Genomic DNA, 23,398 nt, shown 5'->3' on the forward strand with positions numbered 1-23,398 from the left:
CGCGGGAAAATTGATCGACGCAACATCCGCCGCTATCGCGTCACGTCCGGATTCTGCGCAAAACCGACAGCAATTTCTTATCGTTGCAGTTGTTTTAAAAGATTTTTCCATTATGAACAATATATTCAGATTAGCGGATAGTAAAAACGTATATAGCTTAGAACGCTTAGAACTAAGTGAAACATAAACGTGAACCGTTTCAAAGACTTTCTGCTCGATTCTAAAGTCGCCAGACGGCAGCGTACGTTTACTTTTAAAGTGAAAAACTACTGTAATATGCTTTTATAACCATTTTGGTGATTATTTTCAGAACACGCAGTATACTCCTCACATGCGAAGAAAACATGTTTACATGTTCATGACATGAGGCAATAAAGGACGTTTTTGACATTTACAACAAATAATTGCAATTTATCGATTATAGAATTGAGAAGAACGTCAGAACATTAGACACTTTTTATGGAATATTACATTCACATTAAGTGATTAACCTTTATAGAAATGTACTTAAATGTAAACGAGTAAATAATACGTTGCATGACATTGTAGGTGTGGGATTTATGTTTTAAAGGATTTATGTTTTACAGGTTTTACTCAATAGAAGCACTGTGCCCAGGCCTCATAAAGGCTGTGTTTTTCCATTTGATATTATGTGTTTTTCCATTTTGATATTATGTGTGTATGTGCTGTACAAAATGTCTTATCTACAGAAACAAGATATGGAGACTGCTGAGCTCATCTACTGGTCGAGAAGAAACAACTGCACCTGGTTCTGTGAAGGACACCCTGAATGGGAGAAGACCCAAGCACAAGAATATAAATATTGTGTGAAATGTAGTGTGAGCATACAGGACTGCCCTGCATGCCTTGATGCTGTTGTTCTGTATCCTGAGCTCAGTCTCAATTATTCTGACTTTATTAAACTTAAGATTTTAAATTTAAGAGTAAGTCTCATCATTGACAGACCTGAACCTGGGAGGGAAACAACAAAGATTTTTTCCCAACAATTTGGAGGGGGCACCGGATCTGTCTGAGGCAGAGGTCCCTGCTGGGAATCCTCTGCTTCAACCATCAGTACTGAACAACAGAAACAGGTAAGCAGTCACCTTTTTCATAAAAGAACTGCAGGATTGATTACTCTAAATTATCTGGTTGAAGTGGTGGAGGCACCAGTGGTTTTCTGTATATTGAAATCAGAATAATTGGCCAATTCAAAAGATTTAAAGAAGTAAATGCAGTCAAAATGAATAGAAAAATGGTAATGTCCTTTTAGAAAGGTTGAACTGTATAAGTAATTTCCCTGACAAGGTTGAACTGCAAAGGTAATTTCCTGGCAAGGTTGAACTGTAGTATTAATTTCCTGGCATGGTTGAGCTGTAAAATTAATGTCCTGGCAAGGTTGAAATTCACTAAAAGGGTGATTTCGTGAAACCCGGGCGTGGTAACTTACAGTTCGTGAAACCCGGCGTGGTACTCTACAGTTCGTGAAACCCGGCGTGGTAAGTTGCAGTTTGTGAAACCGGGCGTGGTAAAATACAGTTTGTAAAACCCGGCGTGGTACAAAAAGGTATAAGAAATATTGTGAAGTGTGGTGTTATATCGATCTGTGTGTGTACCTGAGTGTGTGTGTGAATGAGATAAGCTGATCTCGAGTATTTTGAGACCAAATTGTCGCGCACCTCTCTGGACCGTCACTTAAGTGTGACCCGGTAGGAACGGACGCGAGGGTTTGGCCTCAAGTGCGGAGAAAGCTGAATGTATGAGCCCAAGAGATTGGGACACTGAATGACAAAAATAAAACAAGAGTGAAAGAAGCAGTACACACACAGTGGTTTCTGTATTAAGGACATTGATCCTGGGAAAATAGGTGGTGTTAGATTATATAATAAAAGCCAATTAGTACCCATAGGGAAGCATAGAAAAGTTAGACATACAAACACCCCAATAACCTGATGGTGCAGACTGTTTGGTCATAATCCAAATTGTGAGAAGTGTAATTGGACTAGGGTAAAATATAAACTGATAAAATGACTACCTATAAGGAAGTATGGGATAAATTGAGTAGACAAATGTTGGCACAGGCTGAAATTAAAGAAAAACCAAGGGTGACAAGAGAATTAGAAAAGGCATGGAAGCAATTAGAGTGTATTAATGGGTGGGACAATTCCACTGAGAACAAAGGGGAACTATTAAAGGCCATAATGAGAGAAGAAGAAAGAGCAGACAAAGAGCATAAAATGGCGGTACAGAACAGGCAAGCTGCAACATTTTTTTACTAAAGGGAAATTAGAAAAAGAGGTGAAAGAAAAGGCCTATCAGACTAGAATATGGAGCAGAATAAAAAGTGTTATGGTCTGCAGGGTAAAAATTACAGCTATTAATGAGAAACAATCAGAAGAAGAAAAACCTAGGCCACCCCCTTATGCAGAAAAGTCCCCTTCCGCTCCTTTAATGCTGCCTGTGATGCATGTTGTGGCAGGAAGTGTCCACGACAACCAAACAGGCAAATAAAAATGGAAGGTTTGTCCTGACAGGAGGGACAGTTGAGGTAGAACAAAGTGAGGAGGCTAGGTTTGAAGAAGAAAAAAGAGTAAGAGAGCTAATAAATGAAGAACTGACAAAACAACCCATGAGTTCAATCATTAACAGTAGTTTAGACAGAGAAATACTTCAGAGAACTCAGGAAGTAGTGGAATTAGAGCGACACGTAGGGCAGCTGACTGGAGAAAGGAAGAGACTGACGGGTGTGGATAAGGAGGAGGCAGCATGTGGAAGCAGAGTAGGTAGTCTGTATGGAGGAGAAAGTATACATGAGGAGGAAAATGTCAGAATGCTGAGGGCAGAACTCGAAAAGTAGGGAAAGGGAAATCAGAGAAAGAATGTAGGGAAGATTCAATGAAAGGCTAAGCCTAGCTAAAGGTCAGGGTGAAGAAAAGGATAGTGTAACAATCACTGGATATGAGCTGGACATAGACTGGGGTTATAAACAGGCGGCACAGGCCCAACAGAGGGCTGGTACAGCTACCAGCCCCACAAAGGAGAGAAGGAGGTGCCTCAGGAACCACCTTATTACAAGCCTTAAATTTAAAGAAAGACATGGGGTTAGAACAACATACCCAACCCAGTATCCACTGTACAGGATAGGAGGACAACAGAATCCAGAGTATAGACCATGGGGAAATGCAGACATGAATGCAGTACTGCAGAAATTGCCAGATATAACTAAGGGAGGGAATGAGATGGTTAAATAAACTCACCACATTAACCCATGGTAATGAACTAGCAATAGGGGACTTTAGGGCCCTAATGGGACATCTGCTTACCAGAACCCAGATGACTACTTTAGAGGATGAAGCTAGAATAGAAGACATGGCCAATGAGAAACCACTGTCAAAAGTAATTACCCAAATAAGCAGGGCTCTTACAAACCTATATCCAACACAAAAATGACTTATCAATCTATCAAATTTAAGATAGGAGCAGAAGAATCTGAATAAGCATATCTGCATAGGACAGAACCTGAATGGGAAGAAAGGACAGGGCAGCACCCAGATTGCAGTGACATCTGTAAAGAGTTTTACAGGCAGGCAGTAGTGAAGGGAGTTCCAGAAAAAGCAAAACAACAAATAGAAAACAGTCCAGAAATGTGTGGGGGTAGTGGAGAGACATGGGCCAGGTATTTCATTTACTATGTAGACAAAGCCATGGAAAAACAAGAAAGGGAGGATTCTGAAGTAGACAAACTGAAAACACAACTACTAAAATTGCAAATAGAGGCAGAAAAAGAAAAGAATAAAAAGAAGCCTAGAGAGGGAGCTCTGCAAATGCCTGTAATGAATCAGGGGATGAAGGGACAGGAAGTGTCACAAGGGGCAGCAAACTATCAGCCTCAGGGCCCATATGATTATCCATATGACCCGCTGCCGGACTGGCCACCTTATGGAAATGGGTGGAAAACCAAAATTATAGGGGAATTACGGGAGACCAGGGAGAGAGCAGGGGTGCTATCTGTGCGGAGCAGGTGATCACTGGAGAAAAGACTGCCCACTGAATAGACGGGGACAACCTCCTGCACGGGGACGGGCTCCTGTCAGAGGAGGGCCTCAGGGAAGAGGAAGAGGTGTCCCCAGAAATGTCCCGTGGTCTACCAACCAACAGGTGCCCAGACAAAGCCCAGTCTGGGGCCAGGCAGACCAGGCGGATTATTAGTGAGACCAACAGAGAACCTGTAAGGGGGCTGAGGCTGAGCCCTACCTAACTATACTGGTCAACAGACAGCCAGTACAGGCCTTAGTGGACACTGGGGCCTACTTGTATATAATAAGGCTGGAATGGTTGAGAAAGGACTTTCCTATGCTCTGCCAGTGTGCCCTCTGCTCTGCTAGGACGAGACCTGTTAGTAAAATTGGGGGTGAAAATTCTGTGTAGCCCAGAGGGCGTAATTTTAACTTTTCCAAATGGAAAAACACAAAACTGTTCCATTAAGGGTGGTCTAGTACCTGCAGATGGTCAATGGGTATTAACTAAAAAAGGAAGAGTGGGAGTGGACATTTATTGGGTCAGAGTGCTGCATCCAGAACAAACCAACTTTAGGCAGCTGATAAACCAGAGACCAGACCTGTTGAGACACTTCCTGACAGTTTCTGACCCATTATACTGTACTTTATACTATGACAAAAAGCAATGATGAGGTTTATGCAACAGAGTTTAGCCAATATGTAGATCAAAGAGATACCAACCTGAAAGGCTCAGTCATATACATTGGAAAGGAAGGGGTAGCTGTGGAAGTAAGGTTAAGTAAGGAAAAATATGACTGGTTTGAAATGAAAACTGTCTCTGTACCACACATTTCCTTAATGATAAGTAAACACCACGGAGCAAAGGCCTTAGGGCCCATGGTAAAAAGACTAAAACAGGCAGCAGATTGGGAAGATGAGAGACAGGGTTGGGAAAGATAGCACATGACAGGAGGTCACAGACTACACATAGAAGAAATATGTGAGGGCAGGTACGAGAAGTTAAGGTCAAACAGAGAAAAGACTAATGCTGTAATGGATGGGCCAGGGCAGAAGAGATGCTAGCCAACCTACCAGAAAAGTTATGGTCAACAGGAAGTGAGGATGTGGGTTATTGTGATATTCAACCAGTGTCTTTTGAAATAGACAAAACAACAGTGGTAAAGGAGAGACAGTATAGAAATAATTGTGAGGCCATGACTGGTATTGCCCCACCATTCAGAGTCTATTGAACAAGGGAGTGCTGTGTGAGACCACCTCTGAGTGGAACACCCCAATACTGCCTGTCATTAAACACTACACAGGGAAATATAGAATGGTAAATGACCTGAGAAAAATAAATGAGAGGGTTATGACAATACAACTGCCCACTTCAAATCCTTACACCATTTTAACCAGATTGACCCCAGAACACACCGACTTCTACTGTATAGATCTGGCAAATGCATTTTTGTGTATACATTTAGAGCTTTAGTGAAGGAAATAGGAATAAAAAAAGTAAGGGTGAATTGAATTTGACAACAGAGGCTGAACAGGCCTTAATTACCGTAAAAGGGGACATGGCAAAGGCTGCTGCTCTACAAACCCCAGACTATGGCCAACCTTTAGATTTAGATGTGACAACCACGGGCAAAACTGTGAGTGGTGTGCTATACCAGAAACAATTTCAACAAAGACGAGTGTTGAGTTTATAATTAGAGAGCAAGCTGCATCCTTCCCAGAAGCACTAATATGGAGGAGTATACCATAATAAAAGCCAAGGTAAAGTTGAACGACTGAACCTGACCATAAAAAACAAAATAGCCAAAATCTGTGCAAGCACTTCTGTGAATTGGGTAGAAGCATTACCAATAGCTTTAATGTATGTGAGATGTTCAATAAACAGAACCACTGGATTTACTGCTTTTGAATTAACCACTGGACGCCAATTTCCTGGCCCATGGGCCCCAATGCCTGGGGATGGGTACACTGATAAACCTAAGGCCTACAAACAAAAAGTAAGAGCTGTTATTAACACATTTTCCACACAGACGTTTTGGCCTGAAATAGAGCAACAGGAATTGGACATGAAAAGAGGACATGACGAGCAGTGGGTGAGGCTGAAACAAATGAAACGAAAATGGTCTGCCCCCAGGTGGTCAGAGCCCATGAAAATACCTGCGCGAACCTCGCACTGCGTACAGTTGGCTGGAAAAGGTAACACATGGTTTCACTTGTCTGCTTGCTGTTTCTGTTATGACCCTAGCAGGTTTCTGACAACAGTTCGAGCTGACCTTCGAGAAGGTCAGAGAGAGGGAGAAGAGGGAGAAGAGATGGGAGACGGGGAAACGGCAACAGACCAACCCGAGGAGGGAGACAAACAACAAGCAGATAATAATTATGGTGCTAAATCATGAGGGATAATGTTAACAAGGTGGTCACATGTTGGGGGGTGGGAATTGTTGTAGTAATAATAACGTTGATACTGTGGAATGGAACAAGAGAGGGAGGGACTCAAGGCAGACACAAAAGAGATGTCATAAGGGGTGGGGGAGAAGCAAAACTAACTCTGTAAGGGAAAAAGGAAAAGATTGCCTGTGGGAATTTGACTTATACCAGGTGATTCACTGTGAGGAAGAAGTGGAGCAAAAGTTGTGATCTCTTTTAGAGAGATCAAGAGAGGGAATTGTGGGATTTATGTTTTAAAGGATTTATGTTTTACAGGTTTTACTCAATAGAAGCACTGTGCCCAGGCCTCATAAAGGCTGTGTTTTTCCATTTGATATTATGTGTTTTTCCATTTTGATATTATGTGTGTATGTGCTGTACAAAATGTCTTATCTACAGAAACAAGATATGGAGACTGCTGAGCTCATCTACTGGTCGAGAAGAAACAACTGCACCTGGTTCTGTGAAGGACACCCTGAATGGGAGGAAGACCCAAGCACAAGAATATAAATATTGTGTGAAATGTAGTGTGAGCATACAGGACTGCCCTGCATGCCTTGATGCTGTTGTTCTGTATCCTGAGCTCAGTCTCAATTATTCTGACTTTATTAAACTTAAGATTTTAAATTTAAGAGTAAGTCTCATCATTGACAGACCTGAACCTGGGAGGGGAAACAACAAAGATTTTTTCCCAACATAGGCCAGTAAGATTAAAACAAGTAATCCTTATAGAAACAACAATGTGCAACATATAATATTTAAATGTCTATCTTGTTTATTCTTTCTCATTTTTTTCCTTTCATATTATATATATTGATATAATATCCTCATGGAAAAGTTTGTCCTAATTGCACTGACTGCATGTCAAAACAACCTGTATAAGCTGTTTTTTTTTGTTTTTTTTTCTAGAAGATACAAATAGGTATATCCTTTCTAGTGTTTTAATCCATTTGGGAACCTCTCTTTGTTTCTCCATAGGTTTATTTATAACAGCAGTTCACCCCATGAATTGTGCGTTATTCATTAAAGAATGACTTGGAAAATATAACAATTTAAAAAGAAATACCAAGGTGCTATAAACAGGAGCAAAGGCACCACTGTGCTTTGTGTGGAGTGAGAGATGTAATAAATAAAACTGCCTATATCAAAACTCTGCCCACATACCAAGAGAGTCTCAATGAAACAACCATCATGAATGCACCAGATATTTAACTCGTGGAGTGACAGTCCAAATGTATGACTACTATGCAGCAATACAGAAAATAAACCTATGCACTGAATAATGTGTCATAAATAAAATTTCAATTGTAGTCAGACAATATTTGGCACACACATCCCCAGATCTCATCACGGTTTTTCTTGTATAGAAAGGATACTCATATTGTGCCAACGAATGTGCCATTGATACATGGAAACAAGTCAAAGCTTGCAGGTATAGACCATAAGACTTGGCCATGGACACAGACATTATTCTTTGATCTAAATGGCAAACACAGACTTACGGTTGTAACAATATCCTGAAGAAAGATGAAAACCCCTTGCATTATCCAGCATTATCTTCTGAAACTACAGAAAATGACCTTAACAATCACTTACAACTTTGGGTTGAGAGGTTACTTCAGGCTTTAGGAAGCGATATTGGAAAAATATAGCATATGAAAGGGAGTATGTGAGTGAGAAGGAAAATAAAAAAAATGAAGGGAGAGAACCACCTGTTATAATTCCCAGGAAATATAAGCATATAACCAATGAGAGAGACCTCTCCAAATCTTAAAGTCCACTGTTTCTTTTTTTTTCTTCTGGGGCCACGACCATTTAAACTTGCTGCTCACAGGAGCATGGTGAAGGGTTTCTCCAGGAACTTGCGGAACTCGGCCAGCCACTGTGCCCCAACAGCGCCATCTACCACCCTGTGATCACAGCTCAGAGTCACAGACATCATGCTCGCCACATCAAACCTATGAGAGACACACACAAAAAACATGAACTGACTGGAGGAACGGTTTTAAAATGCCATGTATATTAGTAAGGCTGATGGTAAATTAACGTCCATCTATTTCCATTGCTTACCCTTTCTCGTTGTCTGCAGGCAGCAGTCTCTTTTCTGAGCCACCCACAGCCAGAATGCAGGCTTGAGGAGGGTTAATAATAGCTGAAAAATGCTTGATGCCATACATGCCCAGATTGGATATAGTGAAGGTGCCACCCTGGGAAAACCAAAAATGTTTTAGAAAAATGAAGGAAAAAAACCCCACAAAAATATTAATGCTTATTCTTCATCATCTTTATAGTAAAAAAATGTGCAGTTAATAAGTTATTAGTCTAAAACAGGACTCAATGTGGGGCGCGCGGTCCGGAGAACTGTATGACTGTATCCGTTTAATTTAACTTTACTCCAAAAATATGAACTTAGGCTACCTGAAAATACTCTCTCACGCATGCATGGTTTAAAAATCACCAAATAGTTATGAAATAGCCTGTGAAAAGTACAGCCGCTCATATACGATAATATCGGGTATTGTTGATCACACAGGCTGGCGATATGATGATATGAAAAAATGTACATATTGCCCAACCCTAATATATACACATACATAGATACACACATTGTTAGGTCTGTATAAAAACAATAGAAGTCTATCAAAGTACTCACAAATATAGCAAAACAAACGTGTGTGTATACTAATTACAATAATTTTTTTTTAGTAAAGTTGTTTATTTAAAATGTTAAATTTCAAGTGTTAAGAAAGGTACAGGTTGTTACAAAAAAACACAGCATAAAATCATTATTTCTTATATGTTTTAACAGACCATCTAAAACGCTCACCTGGAATTCATGGGGTTGTAGTTTTCCCTCTCGTGCTTTAGTAGCTAACGTGGTTACGTCTTTGCTTATAGACGCAAGGCCCTTAATATGGGCATTAAATACAATGGGAGTGATTAGACCCACGGGTGTACTGACTGCGACACTAACATCCACCACATGATTTCTGTGCGAAGAGGACAAAAAAAGCATTTGATTTTAATTCAAATGACACATCAGTTACTTTACATTCACTGATAATTGACCTCAAACGGTTAAGAGTAGAATTGCATTGTGGGAGTCCACTCACTGTCTGATGACTGTGTCCATCCAAGAGGAGTTGGCCTCTGGCACCTTTAAACAGGCCAGAGCCGAGGCCTTGATGATGAAGTCATTGACCGAGAGTTTGACATTTTCTGCTTTCACCTCCTGATCGCGAGGAAAAGGTACAGTCTAAATTAGGAATACTATAACGTAATGCGGAGTTCACTACCACGTCACGATCATCTGAACAGAGTTCACTCACAGCATTGAGTTCTTTCCTGAGTTCAAGAACTTGGTCCATGTTCACATCGATAGACAAATAATAGTGAGGAATAGTCTGCTTCGACTGCATCAACCTCTGGGCAATCACCTAGACAGAAGAGCAGTAAGGAGACAGGCAGGGAACAGAGCGTTAAGGGTAACATAAAAGCCTTTACGTTTGCATAGTGAGTATAAAGTGGTTTCTGTGGTGAGTGGACTCACTTTGCGGATGTTGCTGATGGGGATGTCAGTGAAGGTTCCTGTAGGTACAGCAGCAAAAGCAGGGGCAGGGCTGGGGGTGGGAGCAGCAGGGGTAGGAGCAGCAGCTGGTGTCTGGTGGCATTAAACAAATATTTGTAAAACAATGAGCAGAAAAAATGAAAAGAAAAATGCTTTCAGACTACTTAAAATGCAATATACCTTAATATATATTACAGAAATCTACAGATTTGCATATTCTAAACTGATCTGCAAAAAAAAAAAAAAAAAAAAAAAGTAAAAAAAAATTATTAAATAAATTTGGCAATATATTTCATAAATCAACTTGCTAGGATGGGGTCCAGTGCTATTCTAGTTTTACTTATATGATATTAATATTTTTAATTAGCCATGAATTAGCCTTTTTTATTAGCGTTATTTACATTTTTAATAGTTTTAGTGGGGATTTATGACAAAGGTGGTGAGAGAATTAAAAAAAACTTTGACGTGGCAGGAATTCTGTGGAATTTTGTGCTGCATTATGATACATAGACTTTCTCAAAGGCTTTTTATTATTGGGAAAGAAAACCCTGCCAGTTGACTAAAATTTTAAATGCTATTATTGTGTATTAACTACACACGACAATAATTTGAGAAACATCACAGTATTTTTTTGTTCATGCAATGAAAGTCATTTAAAACAGCTTTGTTACCAACAATCTTCAAAAATACCTTATTGTACGTTGCACAAAAGAAAGTAAATCACAGGTTTGAAATCAAAGACAAAAACTGTTCTCTCTATGAATGGGCCTTTGAATAAAAAGTTCTCACATTTTTTTCATAAATTTTTTAACATTAATTTCTTATTCACTGAACTGTTCTTTGCGACACTTGTGTATTATTGCCACAAACTTATACAGCAGCACTTTCTTCCCCATTATCTTGAATTTCAGTACATAACTGCTTTTATGGAGTTGCTGCCCTGAATCATATTTGTCAACATGAATGAAATCTAAGATGACCTACAGGTCTAGGGGCCAGTGCATTGATCATGTTGTGTTTTCATAAAGTTAAACTTAAAGCCCTCATAAAAACAAAGTTTTTTGGATCTGGTGGCATGAAATTTGACTTACTGGAGTAAGCTTAGGTGGAACGAAACTGTCAATATCTTTCCTGGTGACTCTGCCGTCTGGTCCAGTTCCTACAGACATAATATATGCATTATCCCATTTTAGTGAACCACCCATAATGATACAAGTAAAATAAAGAAGTAACACTAATGCCAGAAGGACATCTCCCAACATTATTCAAGTCGAACTGCTCCTACCTGTGACCTGGGCAATGTCAATTCCCTTCTCTGCAGCCAGCTTCTTGGCTAGAGGACTGGCTAACACCCTTCCTTCCTAGGGGCAGCAGGGGCGGCTGGAGCAGCGGGCGGGTGCCGGGGTGGGAGCTGCTGGAGCTGGTGATGGGGTGGCCACCTGAGAAATGCAGTACAGATTAAAGTTTCCTGTGTAAACACCATCTAAAATCAGCATTATTATTTTTTGTTACGTTATAAAAACTGATGAGAAGACATTATGTTTGGTGTGGTTTGTTGTAGCTGTAGTTCAGCAGTTAGAGCACATGCTATATACATAACCCATAACTATATAAGAATTTCTAAATAAAATAAAATATCTTAATATCTAGCCAAAATCCATCCTGCGCTTTGTTGTACAGCCACTCCCACAAAACTGACATGGCATGATCGCAGAATTTCAAAACACTGCAAACATATCAAAATGAACTTTCACTTTTAGTTACAGCAAAAACTGTTGATATAACACTGGCGTTAAAACATGACCTTGAATTTCCAGCAGCCTTTAGGTGGTCACATATAAAGTATATTATATCACATTGTGCAATTGCAACTCAAAATGAACAATAAATGCCTGCTGTTATTGTTAATCTTAATCAATAGCATTAAGTGTGCATAATTAACATTATTAATAATTACATAAACAGTAGAGTCAGAGCTCTTTACGGTGTGGAGCGGGAGGTGGGCTTGCAGCCACCCCTGTCTCTACATAGTCAGCAAACGTGCTAATGTCGGATTCCTTTCCACAATGATGCAGAGAGGAGTGCCGAGGGGAACATCCCGGTGCCCTCAGCAATCAATATCTTAGCCAGGTAACCCTCCTCCTGTACCTCAAAACCTGAAAACCACAAGAGGAAATCACATGAAGTTTAAGTATGGTTCATGCGTATTGATTTAACTGTGTTTATATAAATATGCACTACCATTAAAAAGCTTGGGGTCAGTATATTTTTAATACTTCTATTTAGCAAGGATGCATTAAACATTTTTTTTTACAATATTTTACAACTGCTATCAACCTTAAAAAAGCATAAAGCATACCAAATCAGCGTATTAGAACGATTTCTCTAATTAGAAATTGTTATCGATATGTTTAAAGAAAAGAATTGACAGGTTACCGATTGTTGCCTTATCGGTCTCGATTTCAGCCAGCAGGTCTCCCTCACCGAGTTTCTCACCCACCTTCTTCTCCCAGCGCTGCACAGTGCCCATAGTCATGGTGGGGGAGAGAGCTGGGAGAAGAATCTAATGAAAGCAAGACAGAAAGTCAATAACAGCATGTAATACTATGACTGCTTATACTTAAACTAGGGCGGTATACATGTATCAATATATCATGTGCATCCCGTCAGTAAAGCTAGTTCCTTGATTAGCGGGAAATCTCCATTAGCTGTTTTAGCGGTTAATCTCCATTAGCTCTGGAGCCGTTTCAGTTTTGCGGGTGATTCATTGGGTTAGCTTTCATTTACCGCTAATCAAAGAACCGGCTTTATTGACAAGATGCGCATGAATATATCGCCCAGCCGAACTTAAACTGCCCAATATCCCAAATAAGTACTTCATCAGTTTTACTTCAGAACTAGTAATTCAGCTTGTAGTCATTTTCATATCTGGTCAACATCTCATACCTTCATGTGAGGTGGGTAGGAGCTCCCAGGAACCTGTGGAGAAGCAGGAGCAGCCGCAGGCGCTGATGGAGGGGGAGGGGCAGCTGCAGGCACAGGGGCGGAGCTAGCGATTTTATCCAATGTAAGGTCTTTAAATGCAGGGATGAGGTCAGGACTAAAAGTCAAAAGATAGATGATGTATATTAGTTTGAAAAAGATCAAACATAAATCCTATTTCACACACACAGTTGTCAAACATGCAATTTTATGCTTTCATAAAAAGCCAAGGCACAGGATCGTTTAGGTGCATCACTAAGCACCATTTCTCTGTGGTACCACAAAATTGATTGGAAGGTTTCCTCTCATCAGTTCAAGCATGGCAAGTTTACGCTGTCATTTTAAATGATTAAGAACATCGTGCAATATGTGCACAGCAAACAGCAGATCGTGTTATGCTCAGTATCTTGGCAGTGCAGGTAAAAATGATGCTTACTTGTCAACTGTAATACAAATGACGGCTCCAATGGGTACATCTCTTGTACCCTGAGGCACCAAGATCTTGGCAAGGTAGCACTCCTCCAGAATTTCAAATCCAACCGTAGCCTTATCTGTTTCAACCTGACCAAATCAAGACAGAACAGGTAGAGTTCAAAATGATACCATGGGGCTGTTGAGAGTTTGATCTGACTGGTTAATAAGATGTTACGAGGTGCCATGCTCCATACTGCGGCCTCATTACTATATCAGATGTACACTGATATACCAAAAACATCAATTCTTACTTAATTTTGTCATCACTGTAAAAAAAAATTATTAAATGTAATAATAAAAAACTAAATATTGATAGTAGTAGTTATATTTTTGATAAAAAGCTAAATGTGCCTCACCTCAGCGATCAAATCTCCCTCATTGATTTTGTCACCTTCTTTCTTCTCCCAGCGCGCAATAGTGCCCATCTGCATAGTGGGGGATAAAGCAGGTAGTTCCACCTGTAACAAAATAAACCGTGTTATATTTTCAGGAAGTTGTGTATGTTTCATGAGAATGAATTTAAGTTCTCCTCATGGAATGTAACACACTGACAGTCAGAAGTCAGGGAATAATTAAAGGGTTACTCCACCCCAAAAAGAAAATTCTGTCATTTATCACTTACAGCCATGTTGTTTCAAACCCATAAAAGCTTTGTTTGTCTTCAGAGCACAATTTAAGATATTTAGGGAGTTCAATTAAGATTATTTTAGGCTTGTGACTGTTCCATTGAGTAACAAACACCGTCAAGGGCCAGAAAAATATGAAAGACATCATCAGAATAGTCAATCTGCCATCAGTGTTTCATCTGAATTTCATGAAGCTAAGAGAATACTTTTATATGCAAAGAATGACTTCTGATTAGGTTGATCATGTAACACAGAAGACTGAAGTAATGGCTGCTGAAAATTCAGCTTCACTATCACAGGAAAAGAATGACATTATTGTGAGCATAAGAGACTTCTTTTGGGATGATTCAAAATCTAAATAGTTCCAATATGTCTGCAATGTAAATGATCTGCCCTGAAATGGAGATTCAACAGTTCTGTTGCTGTTTACTGCCATATAAGTTCTTGATATTCAGGATTCCCTCAACTTCTAATTCTAATTCATAAACGACTTCTTCCTACCCTTTATTTATTTAATTTAGTAAATTTATTATATATTTTTTAAAAAAAGGATTTTAATTAATTTATGAAGACTAACAGCAATTTCAAGTTGATAAAAAAAAAAAAGTTTACAGCTGAGCAGTAACATAATGTAATAAATATAGACCAATAACACCTTTCTTATAATTTAATTATTTTCCTAGCATGGAGATCTATGATTGAGGGCAACAAGGACCCCTGACACCTCACAGAATTCATGACATATATATAACTACAGCCATGCTTTAACATCTTGAAGGTGACACCAACAGAAGAAACGCACTGATGCGCTATACCAGTACTCAGTTCACCCCCAAATGTTTAAACTTTATTCTCCATAATGATGTCCAAATCTGTACGACTTCATTTATTCCGTGGAGCCCAAAAAGAGATGACAGATGGCGCAATGAAAGTAAACGATGACTGATGACTGTCACTATGTAAAAAACGATTGCGGTGTAGAGGCCAAAAGCGACTGAGTCTGTCCGTCTCCAACATTTACTCTTGTGCTCCACAGTATAAAAAAAAAAAAAGCAAGCAAAGCTGTACATTATACTATTAATTAGCTTAGCTTACCTTCTGGTGTGGTGGCAGACTGTACACTCGCATGCTTTGACTGAAACTAGCCGCCTGGCTTCGCAAGACCCAAGATCTGTTACTGAGGATGCTGTTGAACATACGCCGACCGTGACACAAGCTCCGGGCCCGGGCCGGGCCGCTGGAGTGGTATCGCTTGAGATGATGGCATGATAGCGGTCCGGATCGTGGACTAGCAGCAGCAGGGCCCGACAGGACACTGGGCCGGGCGAGCCTGGCACAGGGACGCACTCGCAGCGCTAAACGCAACATTCTGAACGTGAATACCCCTGTAAAACCACGCTGGATTTGAGTAAGGCCACTCTGGTATCAGAATATCTGACACCTGTACTAGAAGTGGCGGTCTATTCCCCCCTAAACGTACCGAACAACCTCACTTTCCAATGACCTCCCTACTCCAAAACATCCCACTTTACGACAGTCTCCTTCGCTTCGTCCTCCTGGTGACGCACTAGGGTTGCCAGATACATTTTATGATCTACAAAACCTCCCGTTCAAGACTTCTCATGACTGAGTGAATAACATTTGTTGCAAATTCATAAACACGACGTGCTTAATTAACACGTCCTTGACTTAGCATCTGGAGATTATCAAATGAAAGAGGTATTTTATTAATACGATGTATCATTTTGAGGGATTCTGCGACTGTAATTTTAAATACATGGCAACCTTCAAGCTGTCAAAGCCGGTGCCGTAAACTGTCAAGCAAGCGCTGACGTAAAAGTGCCGCCAAATAAAAGTTTAACTATGCACACCTATCTTCTATTACTAATGTATCGAGACTTAAATTAATATGACCCTCTTCTATTCTTAGCCTTAATTATTTTAACTAAAACACGCGCTCCCTCGTGTTGTTTCAACCCTCTAAGAAAAAAATTAATTGATTACACAGCTTAAAACATCACTATATGCAATTGCTGCATTTTATTGAGGTATTTTTCAAGTATTAATTCATATACTGATAACAGGGCATACTGATAAGAGAGCAGGCATGTGCTTAGAAAAGCATTTATTGTAATGCATCTTTCAGCAACATAGAAAAATATAGAATACAATATGTAAGGAAAAGCCCCAAGTAGCGTTATTTTGCATTGGTCTTGGTTTATTTGACGATTTTAGCGAGGGCTGCTGCTCGTCTCTCTGTGTTCTTGAACAGGGCTCGAATGAGGCTCTTCATCTCATTACAGGAGAACTCCACTGCAAGAGGTCCTTTCCCCTCTGCCCACCTAAACAAGAGGAAGAATACGTTTAACGTGAGCTCCAATGAAATCTATGAACTCAACACATAATCCTAAAAAATATAATGAAAACCTAATAAGATCCCATAAAATTAACCATATATAAACAATTAAGTGTCATCACCTGTCCACAATCTCCTGTAGATTAGCATTTAGCACCATGGAGATCTCTTTTAAGGTCATCCATTTCTTAACATACACTGGAACCTCTTCTTGATATTTTTTGTTCTTGTTTTCATCCGGCAATGGATTAAAGACCAGCGGTCCTTCTTCTATGATGGTTTGACACAGTGTTCTCAGTCGCTCACCATCCACGTTAGAGATGTCCTGGAATGAGAGCACTTGGTTTACACCTCGAAACGTTAAGTGGTGTCACCAAACAACAGCAGCAGCATTACGCATTGCCTTACCTCCAACATCATAATTTTGTTAATCAGCTCTGATATTGCAGTATTGAGGAGAGTCCCGATGGCTTTGCAGTATATGTTCACAGGCAAGACGTCTTGCCAAACCTTTCCCAATCTCCTCAGCTGGTGAATTACCTAAAATACACAACATAAAAATAAAAAGTGACAAGCACTCGAGGCACAATATGCTTATATACTGTTATCCAAGTACAACGAGCAAAAGCTTCTATTGTTTATTTAAGGACAGTGAATTTGTGGTGCTTGATCGTACTTGTCTGATAGCTTTGCTGGCTACAGAGTAATTGTCTTCGTCATCCAAGTTGGAGAAGTTTACGTGCAGTGGACAGTCTCTCCAACATCTCAGCTTTTTGAACGCTCATTTGTGCCACAAAGCATCGGGCACCTTGTTTAATAATAGAAAGAAAACCCTTGAACATTGCTATTTACACTACTGTTCAAACGGTTAGATTTTTTTTCTTCTTTGTATTTAATTAAAAATACAGTAAAAATAGTATAATAATATTTTAGTGTAGTATAATTTAATAATAATGTTTTTTTTTTAAATTCAATTATAGTTTGATTTTGAAACAAACTACACGTAATTGCAATGCATTGTTAATTGTATACATTTCTTATTGACAAGTTTGAACTGTATCATAAAATGTCAGTGCACCCTCACCTAGTCTTCTGAAGCCTGGGACCAAGTCTACAAAATAAGCCACTCCGTCTTTCAAAGGAAGGTGAGGTTTAAACTGGAAACCCAAGGTTAAAAGGTGGTGAGCGATGAACATGCAGTTATTGTGTTGAATTGCAGCCAAGTGAGGCAACTTCAGGAAGTTGTCCCTAAGTTATGAAAACAGAATCACATTAAAAACAAATAAACAAACAGTACACCAAGAATACTGCTATTTTAGAGAAAAAACGACTTGCTTGTGATATGTAGGCACGACATCGTAGAACAGGTGAAAATGTTTCGGACCGTGTAGAAAAGCTGGACTGCACTGCAAAAATAAATACAACAAATTTATGAAGTTAAGCAATTACAGCTTCCACACAGAGATAAAAGCATACCGCATCTGCTTGATTGTAGTGTCTGTAATGCCTACTACGTACCATTGGGGGGAGCTGCCCACTGCCTCAGACAGAGTCTGAATGGCAAGCTCAAGGAGCTGCTGCACTGACTCACTAATGCGACACACAGGAAGGCACAGAGTGTTGGGACTCAGCTGCTTCTCGTTTTCCAGGCTCTGCTGATCGTAATGGCCACTTTTCTTATTAGACTCCTTCCTTTCCTTCTCTCCTCCACTGGGATTCGGTAGTTTAGGATAGAGAGTTTATACTCTGGAGTGATCTGGGTGTAAGAGCATACAGAAGAATCAAGTGTAACTAAAAAAAAATCTTTTAAAGCTTAATTGACATTAGAGAATTTAAAGAGCCCTTACTTTCACTGTGTTGTGCATCTCAGATGTCATCAGCTTCCGCGCAGCCACGATGACATCTTGGCATTTTTTGCTTGCGAAGTGGCAGTTGATGTTCCTGGCATATTTCAAGAGGTCCGTCGAGTCCCCTGCGAGGTAGCCCATTTCTTTCAGACTGTTCTCAAAATCTTCTGTCTGTTTGATAACCTGAGAATACAATTGTATAGTATTACAAAGAATGCTGCACAGTTCTCATATGCCGACAGATCCTTGCAGCCTTACCTCACTATACTCAGCTAGCTGACTACTGTTAGTGGTATGGAATGAACCAGGCATTCACGAATGATGCATTCAGACATCTCCTCCCATATCAGGTCTCCTAAAATCTCAGACACTTTCTTTTCATCTATAGACACATCTGAAGAAAGAAAGAAAAAAAACACCAGTCTACTTGAAGCTTTTTAAAACCACTTGTTAAAGTGATAAACTAGTGACACCCCCTATAACCGAGTTGCATTTTAAGCCTGAGTCTGACCAATAATAACCTGCATACAGAATCATAACAGTAAATGTGAGTTCACATGCAAAAAACGAAACAGATATTTGTGCATGCTAGAACACACATGATTGGTTCTAGTGTTGTGTAATGTTTACCATATATTTGCTCTATGTGTGTCTTTAAATGTGAATAAAAGTCTAAATTAAATTTGCTTATTTGCTTGGATTAAACTGCTCGATTCATATGGAATAGTTTAACAAGGCCTTAGTTAAAGATTAGTTTGGAAAGACAAGAGCTTGAGTAAATGATGACAGAATATTCATTTAGATTTTTATCGTATTCATTAAAAATATAAACAATAATAATAATAATAATAAAGTTATATAATAAATAAATGTAATGTGCAGATTTTATGGGGACTTCTAAAACTCAGCTTTACAAAGTTTGAAGTTAACTTAGTAAACAGATAGTTCAGCCAAAAATGTGAATATGCATTGCAAGTATTAGTCACTTATAACCCGTCTACTGTAAACAGAATCAACTTTTTTTTTGGTCACCAAACACAACATACCAAAAAGGTGTTCATGTAGCGTTTAAGCACGGTGAGCACTTTGGTATAAACCTGGCTGGGATCAGGGTGCTCTGCTTTGGTTTCTGTACACTGCAAGCTCAAGACAGCACCCTGCTCCGGCTGACTGCTCACTTCCACCACCAACGAGGGGTACAGGATCAGAGGCTTCAGCATGTACTTAAACAGCACTTGCCCTAAAGGATTGACAAAGAGTCAGGCAGTTAACTTACAGACCAAACTGTGAACAAATCGATCTAGTGGTACAAATGTGCCAGAACACCAAAACTTATTCTTACCAAAGAGTTTAATCTTTTTATGAAGCTCTCCTTGGATGGAGAGGGCTTGGAGAATGCTGGGGAGAAGAGCATGTGGGACAGATTCATCTCCCTTAGGTCCTCCTCTGTTCAAATGAAGTGCTGTCTTCAGGAAAGACTTCACGCTAGTGAGCTCGGCTGAAAAAAGAAGATCAAAACTAATTAGATCGCCAAACAGAGACAGAACGTTCTTAAAGATACCATTTTTTCTCTAGTTAGATATCAGCAACAGTATTGTGTATTGTGACATATCTGAGTGATTACTAAAGAAAAATAGATTAATTGTAGGCTGCGGACTTTTATAGATTTAATCCAATGATTGTTAATCGAATGGAGGCAGATCCGATTGTTGAGTTTGCAGTCGATTACAAGAGAAGGACAGGTTTAAGCGAACTAAATGACTGGAGAGATCCGCATTTACCACCAGAGACAAGTCTGTCCTTGCACTGGAAGAATAAAATATGACATTTGAAACAAAAGGAAAAAATGACATTCATGTTTGATTTGGTCACAATAAGATAAACATCATGCATCAGTGACAGGGTGAATTTCATTTCATACCAACTTTAAAGTAAAATAGTTACTTTTAGTGGAAGGCAATTTCCAGACTGCCAGTTTCTGCCACTCTTCCCAAGGTGATAGATGAGATTCTCTCTTTGTATTGTGATCTCTGAGCTGAGGGCCCGAACTAAAGGCAACTCTGTGTCTTTCCAGGATTTCAGGGCATCCACACAAGCTCGCGCCTGCATAACTGAAACAGGAACATGTGATTAAGACACTGCATAGTAACTCATAGAGCTATTAACTCACCAAAATGCTATTCAAATTAAATAAACGAGATATGCCAATGAATCACATTTAAGATGTCGAACTGGAGGAACATTTTTAAATCATAAATAAATTAAATATACAATTAACTAAGCCTGTTAAATTCACATGGTGGTAATGTGATGAATGAATTGAACGTTGATTGTGACTGACCTTTCCATGTTGCTTGGCTGCAATCACATAGTTTTTTCCTGCAAGGCCCTGTGATACTCCTCTATTGCTGTGTCAAACTATAAGAGCATTTCAAAATAATGACATTTTCTGTTACACAAACCATGTGCCACAGCTTATGTAAACAAGCAAATTATTGTGAACTGTTCTTACATAGCTCACTGCATTACAAGAACACACATGCTTTAAATCGTAAGTCAACTTTATGGTTAGAAAATCCACTAAGCCTATACAAAATCCCAGTAGCATACCTCTTGGAGATGCTGGAGTAGGTCTATAACTGCAGTGTTTTTCTCTAGCTGCTGTTTAAGCTTAGCGCACTCTGTTACGGCATCGTGGAGGTTCTGCTGAACCTGTAAATGCAAACACTTAATTTACATGCTGAACTACCGTAAGAGTTGTTTTTGCATACCGATGCATAACTGTTTATTAACAGTAAAATAAAAAGGTACCTCATTCTCAATGCAGCTTTTTAATAAATCAATGTCTTTGGAAACTGATTCAACTTGGTCCAAAAGCTCCTCTGCTCCCTCCATGCTGGGTATAAACTCAATATATTTTTATTTATCATATCTGTAACCTCTTCCTGTACGGAGCAAAGAGAGGCCGGTTAAAGACACAGAAACATAAACCAATAATAAACTCACACACACACATACGTGGAGATTGCATTTGTATTTGTTCACTAATACACAAGCATAAACAAACAATCTCTCCGATCGGATAAGAAATATGAATAGGAGAGTTCATTTGATAGATTTAATTCCATTAAGGTTACAAAAAGCCCTAAATTTAATGTCATGCAATTAATGACCTCTTCAGACAAAAACGTCGCAGGTCCCTAAACAAGATCAAGAATAAAACTAGCTTGATGGGGGGAAAAAATAAACCCAGACAGATCTTTTACTTATCAGGTTTACACCGTCTAAAGACGGGAAAGAACACAAGCACGGGTGAAAGGAGGCTAATCTGTCTGAAGTCAAGAGCCCAGACTGGCACTGACAGCCAACGACATCAGTAGCGTGACACGTCAGCCAGACAATGTCACGACAATACCGCTTTATTCCCGATTAAAACACGAATTAACAAAGTGTTCATTGTCCAGAGGAGCTTGTTACACGTTTGTTATTCTCAAAGTTAAATGAAATCATGACACGAGAAAGAGCGTTAGCCTCACTTTGGTTAACGGTCGGCCAATGTAACGTTAACGTTACGCTAACATTATTATCAAAGAGTCAGCGTGCAAACAATCAAAATAATATAATTTTTAAGTAATCCAAAACACCGATTATTTTACCGTCAAGTTAACTAATATTGAGGTTTTGACAGCTGCTAGCTAACTCCACTACACTGTTTACCTTCGTTTCTTCCACTTTCCGTGACAGTTTGGAGATTTTGCAGGCGAGGTCATCTTTCTCCAGTTTTCCTGAGCTGGCGAGGACTTCTGTCACAAACGACGACATGACGGTAACGGGTAAACGACTGAACGCGCAGGACGGTTTACCGCTTCATGCCACAACCCGCCATTCCGCGCGCAAGGGATGCTGGGAGTCTGTGTCTGTTGGAGAAAAAACAAAGCTGTAGTTGATTTTAAAAAGGGGGCGGCTGGAAATGCTCGCTTCTGTCCGGCGAGGTGCTTTTAAACTATGAAATGAGGTCATTCGGTCATTTTATTAGGGCAGGTTATAGACGAGACAGAAAAACAATGAAATGCGTTAGTTGTTTTGGACTGCTTTGTCTGTTTTAGTGGATATGCAATCATTTCAATTTAACTTCAAGCCAGAATGAAAGTGAATGATTAGTAAACTATTAGTAAAACACATTAAGCATAAGGAATATTAAAAATAACGTTCAGATATCATCAGAGTAAATTTGGTTAACGTTATAGCTGATTTATTTGCTATTGAATATTATAGCTATTGATTTTGGTAACCTGTAATACGGGTTTGCCAGATTTGGTGACCCTTCTGTATGTATTAAGTTGTTCACATCAGACCAAAATGCTTTTTGGGGTTCATAGATAAAGTATACATGACCATATATAATTGAGGTGACTCTAAATCTTTTCTGAGTTAATAGAAATATTTCCTTTGTTAACTTTTAGTACTGCTTTGCTCTCAGCTGTATGTGTGTAGTTGTTTACATCAGACATCATGGTTTTTGAGATAAAACATAAAGATTTTAGACATAACAAGAGAGAATTTAGGTGTGAAATAGAAGGAAACAGATTTCAGTAACTTCTAATACCGCCTTAAAGAGTACGTTGATCCTGCTGTATGTGTGGCGCTGTTCACATCCAGACCAAAATGTTTTCCATAAGTATGAAACAGGAATTTATACATTACCGTGTGAGGTTGGGTAACATTTACAGTCATTCTGTGAAACAGATCTGGTTAACAGACTTCAGTAAGCTTTAATACAGCCATGCTGGATTTGTTGACCCATGAATAAAGTTTACACATCACTAGATTGAATTTTGGTCACATTACAGCTATTGTGCGTGAAATAGAGAGGAGTAACAGATTTTGATTACCTCTACTGCTGCCTTGATGAGTTCTGTGACCCTGCTGAATGTGTGAAGCTGTTCACATCAGATCAAGATGCTTTTGATGACTTTGTGTGACATTACCACTATGTGTTGAGAGGGTACAACCTCCAGTATTGCAGCATATGAAGTTTGAAAGAAAACAAAACAAAACTGACAAATGTTTAAAAAAAGATACAAAGAGTTGGAACTTCGACA

General features: G+C 39.4%; 1 long non-coding RNA gene and 2 pseudogenes across 1 annotated transcript; 1 reads left to right on the plus strand and 2 right to left on the minus strand.

The window, feature by feature from the left end:
- The first annotated feature begins 335 nt into the window (after positions 1-335).
- On the plus strand, positions 336-7,348 carry LOC122326110. The gene is made up of 2 exons (XR_006247426.1): positions 336-549; positions 7,144-7,348. It is a non-coding gene; the product is annotated as an uncharacterized LOC122326110 (long non-coding RNA).
- A 636-nt stretch (positions 7,349-7,984) lies between these two features.
- On the minus strand, positions 7,985-15,637 carry LOC122326107 (annotated as a pseudogene).
- A 465-nt stretch (positions 15,638-16,102) lies between these two features.
- On the minus strand, positions 16,103-22,222 carry LOC122326100 (annotated as a pseudogene).
- Positions 22,223-23,398: the final 1,176 nt, after the last annotated feature.

Source organism: Puntigrus tetrazona, chromosome 21, assembly GCF_018831695.1.
Source record: "Puntigrus tetrazona isolate hp1 chromosome 21, ASM1883169v1, whole genome shotgun sequence".
Classification (NCBI taxonomy): Eukaryota; Metazoa; Chordata; class Actinopteri; order Cypriniformes; family Cyprinidae; genus Puntigrus; species Puntigrus tetrazona.